Consider the following 12,779-nt stretch of genomic DNA (forward strand, 5'->3'; position numbering starts at 1 on the left):
ACTTCCTCCTAGGAACCCGGTCATATGCCTTTTCTAGATTTATAAAGCATAGATACAATTCCCTGTTCCACCTATAACACTTCTCCATTATTTGCCGTAAGCTAAAGATCTGGTCCTGACAACCTCTAAGAGGCCTAAACCCACACTGATTTTCATCCAATTGGTCCTCAACTAATACTCGCACTTTCCTTTCAACAATATCTGAGAAGATTTTACCCACAACGCTGATTAAAGAGATACCTCTGAAGTTGTCACAATCTTTTCTGTTTCCATGTTTAAAGATGGTGTGATTACTGCTTTTGTTCAGTCTGATGGAATCTGTCCCGACTCCCAGGCCAATTCAGATATCCTGTGTAGCCATTTAAGACCTGACATTCCACTGTATTTGATGAGTTCCGACTTAATTTCATCCACCCCAGCTGCTTTATTGCACTGCAATCTATTGACCATTTTCTCCACTTCCTCAAATGTGATCCTCTTTCCATCATCATTCCTATCCCATTCTACCTCGAAATCTGAAACATTACTGATCGTATTTTCACCTACATTGAGCAACTCTTCAAAATATTCCCTCCATCTGCCCAAGGCATCCACAGGATTCACCAGCAGTTTTCCTGACCTGTCCAAAATACTTGTCATTTCCTTCTTACCTCCCTTTCGAAGACTGCTAATTACACTCCAGAATGGTTTTCCAGCAGTTTGACCCATAGTCTCCAATCCATTTCCAAAGTCTTCCCAAGATTTCTTCTTGGATGCTCCAATTATTTGTTTGGCTTTGTTTCTTTCTTCAACATAACTTTCTCTGTCTACCTGAGTTCTAGTATGTAGCCATTTTTGATACGCCTTCTTTTTCCTTTTACAGGCTGCCATGACTGTGTCATTCCACCAAGCTGTTTGCTTCATCCTACTTTTACACACTACTGTTCCAAGACATTCTTTAGCCACTTCTAGTACTGCATCCCTGTACCTTGTCCATTCCTTTTCCAATGACTGTAATTGACTACATTCAACTAACTGGTACCTTTCTGAGATCGCTGTTATGTACTTGTGCCTGATTTCCTTATCCTGAAGTTTCTCCACTCTTGTCCTCCTACATATGGACCTGACTTCCTGCACTTTCGGCGTCACAATCCCAATTTCACTGCAGATTAAATAATGATCAGTGTCATCAAAGAATCCCCTGAATACACGTGTGTCCCTCACAGTCTTCCTGAATTCCTGGTCTGTTATTATATAGTCAATGACAGATCTGGTTCCCCTGCCTTCCCAAGTAAACCGGTGAGTGTTCTTATGTTTAAAAAAGGAGTTTGTGATTACTAAGCCCATACTGGCACAGAAATCCAAGAGTTATTTCCCGTTCCTGTTGGCCTCCATATCCTCTCCAAATTTACCCATAACCTTTTCATACCCTTCTGTTCGATTTCCAATCCTGGCATTAAAATCACCCATGAGCAGAACACTGTCCTTGTCCTTTACTCTAACAACTACATCACTGAGTGCCTCATAAAAACTATCCATCTTATCTTGATCTGTCCCTTCACAATGCGAATATAATGACACAATCCTAATTTTCTTGCTAGACACTGTCAGATCTATCCACATCAGTCGTTCGTTTACACACCTTATTGCAAGTACGCTGGGTTCCATTTCTTTCCTTATGTAAAGCCCTACACCCCACTGTGCTATTCCTGCTTTGACTCCTGACAGATAGACCTTGTATTCTCCCACTTCCTCTTCTTTCTCACCGCTTACCCGAATGTCACTAACAGCTAAAACGTCCAGCCTCATCTTACTTGCAGCCTCTGCCAGCTCTACCTTCTTCCCAGAGTAGCCCCCATTGATATTAATAGCTCCCCATCTCATTACCATTTGTTTGCCAAGTCGTATCTTAGGAGTCCCTGGTTTGTCAGTTAGAGGTGGGACTCCATCACCTCCAAAGGTCCGAGGCATTTTGCTCTGAATGTTGCCAGCATCATATTTAAAGTACCAGGGAAGCAGGTTGCTAGCCTTACTTGCTCCGAGTCCCATTGGGTTTTACCCCTAACGGCTGAGGGACTAACCGGCGGATTTGGTAGTCTTTGCCGTACGAGCACAAAGGTGACCACGACTCAGAATGTGTCAGAGATGCCCAGCCTTATTCCAAAGTAACTGGTATCCCGACTGTCGGGGCCACTTATTTGGCCACTCATACGTTGCCCGTGGTTCATGAACTAGGACATGACTACAGAAACGCACACCATGAACCACACACATTATCTTTATTTTACTTTTGTCGATATTCATCTCATCACCTCGTTTCATGGACATTCTCCATTCTTTGTCGTCTCTGACAGAATTTCAATGTCATGGAAAAACAAGTTTTTTACTTCTCCTGATTATAAATTACATTACCAAAATTTACTTGGTTTCTTTCACTGCTTGCTCACTGTACGAATTGAATAACATCAGGGATAGCCTACAACATTTATCTGTGGTAACAAAATGTGTTGTCACATTTTTATTTTCAATATTTAGGTCCTGAAATTAAAATGTTGCAAACCTTCTAAATGACAATTTCTAAACACATGTCTCTTTTACAACATTCAAAACACAACTGTGGCCGAGCCTGCAGGTTCAGCGCCCTCGCTCTAGTGCAGCGGTCGGCAACTGGCGGACCGCGGACCTGCTGAATAATTAGAATCCTTAATGGTTAGTGGGAATTTAAGGAGATGGGTCCTGGATAAACTGAAAGATCCAGAGTTTGTACAGAGTTTTAGGGAGAGCATAAGGGAACAATTGACAGGAATGGGGGAAAGAAATACAGTAGAAGAAGAATGGGTAGCTTTGGGGAATGAAATAGTGAAGGCAGCAGAGGATGAAGTAGGTAAAAATACGAGGGCTAGTAGAAATCCTTGGGTAACAGAAGAAATTTTGATTTAATTGGTGAAACGAGAAAATACAAAAATGCAGTAGGTGAAGCAGGCAAAAAGGAATACAAACATCTCAGAAACAAGATCGACAGGAAGTGCAAAATGGCTAAGCAAGGATGGCTAGAGTACAAATGTAAAAATTTAGTGGCTTGTCTCACGAGGGGTATGATAAATACTGCCTACAGGAAAATTAAAGAGACCTTTGGAGAAAAGAGAACCACTTGCATGAATATCAAGAGCTCAGATGGAAACCCAGTTGTAAGCAAAGAAGGGAAAGCAGAAAGGTAGAAGGAGTATATAGAGGGTCTATACAAGGGCGATGTATTTGAGGACTATTTTATGGAAATGGAAGAGGATGTAGATGAAGATGAAATGGGAGATACGATACTGCGTGAAGAGTTTGACAGAGCACTGAAACACCTGATTCGAAACAACGTCCCGGGAATAGATAATATTCCATTAGAACTACTGACGGCCTTGGGAGAGCCAGTCCTGACAAAACTGTTTTACCATCTAGTGAGCAAAATGTATGAGACAGGCGAAATACCCTCAGACTTCAAGAAGAATATCATAATTCCAATCCCAAAGAAAGCAGGTGCTGACAGATGTCAAAATTACCGAACTATCAATTTAATCAGTCTCAGCTGCAAAATACTAACGCGAATTCTTTACAGACGAATGGAAAAACTGGTAGAAGCCGACCTCGGGGAAGATCAGTTTGGATTCCGTAGAAATGTTGGAACACGTGAGGCAATACTGACCTTACGACTTATCTTACAAGAAAGATTAAGGAAAGGCAAACCTACGTTTCTAGCATTTGTAGACTTAAAGAAAGCGTTTAACAATATTGACTGGAATACTCTGTTCCAAATTCTGATGGTGGCAGGGGTAAAATACAGGGAGCGAAAGGCCATTTACAATTCGTACAGAAACCAGATGGCAGTTATAAGAGTCGAGTGACATGAAAGGGAGGCAGTGGTTGGGAAGGGAGTAAGACAGGGTTGCAGCCTCTCCCCGATGTTATTCAATCTGCATATTGAGCAAGCAGTAAAGGAAACAAAAGAAAAGTTCGGAGTAGGTATTAAAATCCCTGGAGGAGAAATAAAAACTTTGACGTTCGCCGACGACATTGTAATTCTGTCAGAGACAACAAAGGACTTGGAAGAGCAGTTGAACGGAATGGACAGTGTCTTGAAAGGAGGGTATAAGATGAACATCAACAAAAGCAAAACGAGGATAATGGAATGTAGTCGAATTAAGTCGGGTGATGCTGAGGGAATTAGATTAGGAAATGAGACACTTAAAGTAATAAAGGAGTTTTACTGTTTGGGGAGCAAAATAACTGGTAATGGTCGAAGTAGAGAGGATATAAAATGTAGACTGGAAATGGCAAGGAAAGCGTTTCTGAAGAAGAGAAATTTGTTAACATCGAGTATAGATTTAAGTGTCAGGAAGTCGTTTCTGAAAGTATTTGTACAGAGTATAGTCATGTATGGAAGTGAAACATGGACGATAAATAGTTTAGACAAGAAGAGAATATAAGCTTTCGAAATGTGGTGCTACAGAAGAATGCTGAATATTAGATGGGTAGATCACATAACTAATGAGGAGGTATTGAATGGAATTGGGAGGAAGAGGAGTTTGTGGTACAACTTGATTAGAAGAAGGGATCGTTTGGTAGGACATGTTCTGAGGCATGAAGGGATCACGCATTTAGCACTGGAGGGTAGCGTGGAGAGTAAAAATCGTAGAGGGAGACCAAGAGATGACTACACTAAGCAGATTCAGAAGGATGTAGGCTGCAGTAGGTACTGGGAGATGAAGAAGCTTGCACAGGATAGAATAGCATGGAGACCTGCATCAAACCAGTCTCAGGACTGAAGACCACAACAACTACAACAACAATGGTTAGATATAGGCAGATTAAATACAAAGTTGCTGTGCTGTGCTGCGCAAGAGAGTGGGCTGAAGAGCGGGGTCGGTAGGGAGCAATCTGGCCGACCGGCGAAGCATACGATGTCCATCCATATGAAAGCTCTATGCATACGAGTGCAGCAGAAGAATTTTATTTAATAAACTAGGAAATTTTATAAATGGATTTCAGACCCTGGAAACCTCTGAAATCGCTTTTAAATTCATTTAAAGACCATTTTTTGTGCGAGAAACTCGAATGACAGCTTAAAGCTAATTTATGAAACTTCGGGCGAGTTCACTCGGCGGTGGCCATCTTTGACAACGAAGCACCTTCTTTGCAGTGCAGCTACTTTGCGGTGCAGCAGCATACACTTTGACACGGAAGTAACTCCTTCGCTGTGCGTCGGCACGTATTGTGTGCCCCCCCCCCCCCCCAAAAAAAAAAAAAAAAAAAAGCTCTGAGAACTATGGGAGTTAAAAAAAAATTGCTCTGAGAACTATGGGAGTTAACATCTGAAGTCATCAGTCGCCTAGACTTAGAACCACTTAAACCTGTCTAACCTAAGGACATCACACACATCCATCCCCGAGCCAGGATTCTGACCTGCGACCGTAGCAGCAGCACGGTTCCAGACTGAAGTGCCTAGAACCGCTTTACTGTGTGCCGAGGGCCGGTATTTTTATAAATAACGAAACTAAATAAAGTTCACAAATTCTGTTGCCACTCCGTCATTACTTGTTGCGATCTCGTACGGAGCGTTCCGTTATCATCGAGGCTTATAATGTTTCTTTTGTATGGATATGGTTTCTAAAAAGCGTGAAGTTAACAGTTAAAATAGGAAATTTCTGACTGAGTGGACTGAACAATACTGTTTTAGGCTGCCTGATAGGCCTAGAGTTGTACTAGTTTGTTTCATGTGCAATAGGACTGCCGCTCTTGTTAAAAGTGCCAATTTAAAGTAACGCTACGAAACGACTCATCAAAAGTCCCATAAAAATTTTCCTCTGCTTAGTGAAGCTGGTCAAGAAAAACTCCAGGTATATCTAGCTTCTTGAAAAAGAAAAAATAATCGGTCTTCCTAGCAAGAAAAATCTGCAGCAGCGATCTGTGTGCGTTCGGCTCTTAATAAACACCAGAAGCCATTTTCAGACTTTGAGATGGTAAAAAAATATTTGCTGGAAGTGGCCGAGGCACTTTTGGAAGAGGAAAAGGATGTTGTTGCCGCAATTCAAGGTATAACATTGACGGCAAGAAGTAATACAAGAAGAACCGACATTTTGGCTGCTGACAATAAAAGTAGTTTGCTTGAACTTACGAAGGGGGCTTCTTGCTACGCCGTAGCACTAGATGAATGATGCGAGGTGGTTGATGAAGAACAAATGTCTGTTTTCGTTCGATTTTTGGATGCTGAAAGTAAAGAATTTAGGAAGCATTGCTAAAAATATTTTCATTGAAAGGCAAGACCCGCGCAGAAGATTTATTCAAGACTTCTGATGAATTCTGATGAATTCAAACATTAGTATGATAAAATGGTATTTCTTTTAACTTTCGAGGTCCCAGCTATGATCGGCAAAGGAAAAGAACTAGAAAAGAGAATCAAAAATAAGAATACTGGGCTACTATATTATCAGTACATAATTTACCAGGCAGTCCTTTCTGTAAAACTTAGTGTGACTCTGAAAGAAGTAATAGAGAAGCTGATCAAGTCGATTAATTTTATAAGGTCTGGTTCTGCCCTGCAGCACAGACAGTCCAAAGAGTTTGTTTCCGAGTGTGATTCCGCGCTTTCTCACTTACTACAGCACAACAATGTTCGTTGGCTAAGTAAAGGTCAAGTGATTGAACGTTTTTGGCAAACAGAAGAAGAAGTAACACACACACTTGTATTCACAGGAAGCAAGAAACCATTTGGAGTTCCTAGCAAACGAACGTATTGAAAGACATGCTGAAACATTTAAATGCGCTCAACACTGAGCTACAAGGATATGGCAAATTAAAACGTGATCCGTTCCAAAGAGTGTCTTCTTTCCGTCTAAAGCTGGATATCTTTGAGAAAGACATTATAAGTCAGGAATATTTTCGCTTTTCAACAATTTTTTCATATAAAAATAATTCTGAAATATGCGTTTCAGTATTCTCAAATTTTACGTCAGGTCTTAAGATGGAACCTGCAGCAAGATTCCAAGACTTTCCACGGACAGAGAAGCTGTCGCGATTCTTAAAATCGCCTTTTGAAGTTTCTCCAGTGGCAGAATGGACGGATGTGGCTGTGAAGTTGTGCTGCTTTTCAAATCCTTACTCCAAATGACGAAAACAGACTTGTACGATTTCCTTACAAACGTATAAAACAGCATTCGCTGAAGAATTTTGGAGTGAACATGTCCCAGAAGAATACGAAAATTGCAAAAAATCAGCCTTATACCTGGCTACTATGTTTGGCTCCACATATATTTGCGAAATTTCATTTGCATAAGCTGCTCCCCTGTGAACCTAACTTCAAGAAACGGTTTCAGGACCGCAAATGCAATTTCTCCCATATATTTTTGATAAAGATATGTCTATCTACCCCCCCCATGAACCATGGACCTTGCCGTTGGTGGGGAGGCTTGCGTGCCTCAGCGATACAGATGGCCGTACCGTAGGTGCAACCACAACGGAGGGGTATCTGTTGAGAGGCCAGACAAACGTGTGGTTCCTGAAGAGGGGCAGCAGCCTTTTCAGTAGTTGCAGGGGCAACAGTCTGGATGATTGACTGATCTGGCCTTGCAACATTAACCAAAACGGCCTTGCTGTGCTGGTACTGCGAACGGCTGAAAGCAAGGGGAAACTACAGCCGTAATTTTTCCCGAGGACATGCAGCTTTACTGTATGATTAAATGATGATGGCATCCTCTTGGGTAAAATATTCCGGAGGTAAAATAGTCCCCCATTCGGATCTCCGGGCGGGGACTACTCAGGAGGATGTCGTTATCAGGAGAAAGAAAACTGGCGTTCTACGGATCGGAGCGTGGAATGTCAGATCCCTTAATCGGGCAGGTAGGTTAGAAAATTTAAAAAGGGAAATGGATAGGTTAAAGTTAGATATAGTGGGAATTAGTGAAGTTCGGTGGCAGGAGGAACAAGACTTCTGGTCAGGTGACTACAGGGTTATAAACACAAAATCAAATAGGGGTAATGCAGGAGTAGGTTTAATTATGAATAGGAAAATAGGAATGCGGGTAAGCTACTACAAACAGCAAAGTGAACGCATTATTGTGGCCAAGATAGATACGAAGCCCACACCTACTACAGTAGTACAAGTTTATATGCCAACTAGCTCTGCAGATGATGAAGAAATTGAAGAAATGTATGATGAAATAAAAGAAATTATTCAGATAGTGAAGGGAGACGAAAATTTAATAGTAATGGGTGACTGGAATTCGAGTGTAGGAAAAGGGAGAGAAGGAAACATAGTAGGTGAATATGGATTGGGGCTAAGAAATGAAAGAGGAAGCCGCCTAGTAGAATTTTGCACAGAGCACAACTTAATCATAGCTAACACTTGGTTTAAGAATCATGAAAGAAGGTTGTATACGTGGAAGAACCCTGGAGATACTAAAAGGTATCAGATAGATTATATAATGGTAAGACAGAGATTTAGGAACCAGGTTTTAAGTTGTAAGACATTTCCAGGGGCAGATGTGGACTCTGACCACAATCTATTGGTTATGACCTGTAGATTAAAACTGAAGAAACTGCAAAAATGTGAGAAATTAAAGAGATGGGACCTGGATAAACTGAAAGAACCAGAGGTTGTACAGAGTTTCAGAGAGAGCATAAGGGAACAATTGACAGGAATAGGGGAAAGAAATACAGTAGAAGAAGAATGGGTAGCTCTGAGGGATGTAGTAGTGAAGGCAGCAGAGGATAAAGTAGGTACAAAGACGAGGGCTGCTAGAAATCCTTGGGTAACAGAAGAAATATTGAATTTAATTGATGAAAGGAGAAAATATAAAAATGCAGTAAATGAAGCAGGCAAAAAGGAATACAAACGTCTCAAAAATGAGATCGACAGGAAGTGCAAAATGGCTAAACAGGGATGGCTAGAGGACAAATGTAAGGATGTAGAAGCTTATCTCACTAGGGGTAAGATAGATACTGCCTACAGGAAAATTAAAGAGACCTTTGGAGAGAAGAGAACCACGTGTATGAATATCAAGAGCTCAGATGGCAGCCCAGTTCTAAGCAAAGAAGGGAAGGCAGAAAGGTGGAAGGAGTATATAGAAGGTTTATACAAGGGCGATGTACTTGAGGACAATATTATGGAAATAGAAGAGGATGTAGATGAAGACGAAATGGGAGATACAATATTGCGTGAAGAGTTTGACAGAGCACTGAAAGACCTGAGTCGAAACAAGGCCCCCGGAGTAGACAACATCCCATTAGAACTACTGACGGCCTTGGGAGAGCCAGTCATGACAAAACTCTACCAGCTGGTGAGCAAGATGTATGAGACAGGCGAAATACCCTCAGACTTCAAGAAGAATATAATAATTCCAATCCCAAAGAAAGCAGGTGCTGACAGATGTGAAAATTACCGAACTATCAGTTTAATAAGCCACGGCTGCAAAATACTAATGCGAATTCTTTACAGACGAATGGAAAAACTGGTAGATGCAGACCTCGGGGAGGATCAGTTTGGATTCCGTCGAAATGTTGGAACACGTGAGGCAATACTGACCTTACGACTTATCTTAGAAGAAAGATTAAGAAAAGGCAAACCTACGTTTCTAGCATTTGTAGACTTAGAGAAAGCTTTTGACAATGTTGACTGGAATACTCTTTTTCAAATTCTAAAGGTGGCAGGGGTAAAATACAGGGAGCGAAAGGCTATTTATAATTTGTACAGAAACCAGATGGCAGTTATAAGAGTCGAGGGGCATGAAAGGGAAGCAGTGGTTGGGAAAGGAGTGAGACAGGGTTGTAGCCTCTCCCCAATGTTATTCAATCTGTATATTGAGCAAGCAGTAAAGGAAACAAAAGAAAAATTTGGAGTAGGTATTAAAATTCATGGAGACGAAGTAAAAACTTTGAGGTTCGCCGATGACATTGTAATTCTGTCAGAGACGGCAAAGGACTTGGAAGAGCAGTTGAACGGAATGGACAGTGTCTTGAAAGGAGGATATAAGATGAACATTAACAAAAGCAAAACGAGGATAATGGAATGTAGTCAAATTAAATCGGGTGATGCTGAGGGAATTAGATTAGGAAATGAGACACTTAAAGTAGTAAAGGAGTTTTGCTATTTAGGAAGTAAAATAACTGATGATGGTCGAAGTAGAGAGGATATAAAATGTAGACTGGCAATGGCAAGGAAAGCGTTTCTGAAGAAGAGAAATTTGTTAACATCAAATATAGATTTATGTATCAGGAAGTCGTTTCTGAAAGTATTTGTTTGGAGTGTAGCCATGTATGGAAGTGAAACATGGACGATAACTAGTTTGGACAAGAAGAGAATAGAAGCTTTTGAAATGTGGTGCTACAGAAGAATACTGAAGATAAGGTGGATAGATCACGTAACTAATGAGGAGGTATTGAATAGGATTGGGGAGAAGAGAAGTTTGTGGCACAACTTGACTAGAAGAAGGGATCAGTTGTTAGGACATGTTTTGAGGCATCAAGGGATCACAAATTTAGCATTGGAGGGCAGCGTGGAGGGTAAAAATCGTAGAGGGAGACCGAGAGATCAGTACACTAAGCAGATTCAGAAGGATGTAGGTTGCAGTAGGTACTGGGAGATGAAGCAGCTTGCACAGGATAGAGTAGCATGGAGAGCTGCATCAAACCAGTCTCAGGACTGAAGACAACAACAACAACATGTCTATCTACTGTATTTCATATTTTGTGAGTGAAAACTAATAAAAAATAGTACTGAATATACATTTTTTCTGGATTTTTCAAAATATATTCATGTTTTTGTGAGTCAAAATAAAAATAGTTAAGAATATAAGTTGTGCCTGAATTTTTTAATACAAATATGCCTGTCTATTATATTTCATATTAGTTTGAGAGTGAAAATTAAAATAAAAAAACAGTAAGGAATATGAAGTTTATCTCCTGGACCTCGATAAAAACTGTGTTATGAAAGCTACGACTGTTTAAGATACGGTCAAGCAAGAACGCAATGACGTAGCCAAATTCGTTTCGCCTGATGTGCTGTTCCGCATGACATCAGTAACTGCGAGAACAAGGAAGTCTAACCTCCCTTTACAGCTCGGTGCATCTATATCCAACAATAGAAAGTGCTCAGAAATTGCCCGCAAAAAGACAATAGGGAACTATAGTTGGAGTCACGAACGATGGCGGTCGAGTTTACACTTGTTCGGCGCACATGTTTCAAGCGTTCCCCGACAGCCAATGAGTGTGCACTAGTGTTCTGAACGCCCTGCTGTGAATAATGGATGCAGTGCGAGCATGCCACGTGATCGTAGCTAGTTCTTCAGTGAATTTTTATTCCATTTGTTACAAGTTCTACACAAGCAAGCGAGAGAGATAATTTGCGGGCTATCTTTCTTCAAGCGCAAAGCCCCTCATGCTAATGACGCAGCTGTCGCTTGACACCGGCAACAATGCAATACCGAATGCAATACCGTCAACATGCGCGAATCGCCACCATTCTTGTGAATCGGACTATAATACCATTCAAAAAGCAAAATAGATTATGAAGAAGCGTTCTGCAAACTGAATAAACGTTCCTTTGGTAAAAGTGTAGCCTGTGGGGTCTCTCAGGTTAAACGGGTACACTGACCGATGGCAAAGATTAAACAGACACAGCATAAGCATGTAGGGTTTTAGACGGACCGAATGGTGGTTATTTGTACCTCAAGATATAGGCAGGAAAAAATAGCAGAAGGGGAGTATCATAAATCCAGGGTCCAACACAGAAATCAGTTACAAACAAGATATCACCAATACAAAAAAACATACGGAGAAATTTCAAGAAAATCTGTGAGTCCTTGGATCTGAAATTCACTAGTATAACAGTACTCTTATAAACCAACATCACACAACGATTTAGATCAGAGATCTCCAACCTTCAAGCTTACCTTGCCCACGTTGGTAGAAGACGCCTATCTGGAGGCCGCACATAATACTTAATAGTAACAATAGCCAATGGGAAAAAAGAGTGAGTGAGAGAGGGGGAGAGAGAGAGAGAGAGATAGAGAGAGAGAGAGAGAGAGACAGACAGACAGACAGAGAAAGGGATGGCGTATTGATGCGATAGCACCATGTGGCGGGAGTCCCCTTCTTGGGACGCATTTACCATTGCTTTGAGCCGCATGCGACTCGCGGTTTGGATACCCATCATCTATGACACTAATACACTACTGCCCATTAAAGTTGATACATCACGAAGATGACGTGCTACAGACGCGAAATATAACCGACAGAAAGAATACCTTAGGAATTCACAGACATTTGAACATTTGTAATTGTGTCAACGCATAGCGCATTTTGTGGACTGTGTTAAGACAGTTTATTCAAATGGTTCAAATGGCTCTGAGCACTATGGGACTCAACTTCTGAGGTCATTAGTCCCCTAGAACTTAGAACTAGTTAAACCTAACTAACCTAAGGACATCATACACATCCATGCCCGGACAGATTATTATGACACGTATATTCTATATTTTGTTCGTTCATATTTGACGAAAATGTATCTTTTAGCCGTTGATCTACATTTTTCCCGATACGATGATTGCAGTAATCGAAACTGGTAGAGAATAAACACACAATTTTATAGCTGCTGACACAAAACACTGTTTTACAGTTATCTAACAGCTGCAGACAGTCACCTACAAAAAGTTATTTTGAAGCTTTCTGCCTCATGACTGCACAGATTACACAGCGTCAGTTTGGTGATGAGCAAGCAGTTGGCTCTTGCAGTACTAATTGAGACTTTTCCCTGGGTCAAC

The sequence above is a fragment of the Schistocerca gregaria genome, chromosome 3, assembly GCF_023897955.1.
Source record: "Schistocerca gregaria isolate iqSchGreg1 chromosome 3, iqSchGreg1.2, whole genome shotgun sequence".
NCBI classification, from domain to species: Eukaryota; Metazoa; Arthropoda; class Insecta; order Orthoptera; family Acrididae; genus Schistocerca; species Schistocerca gregaria.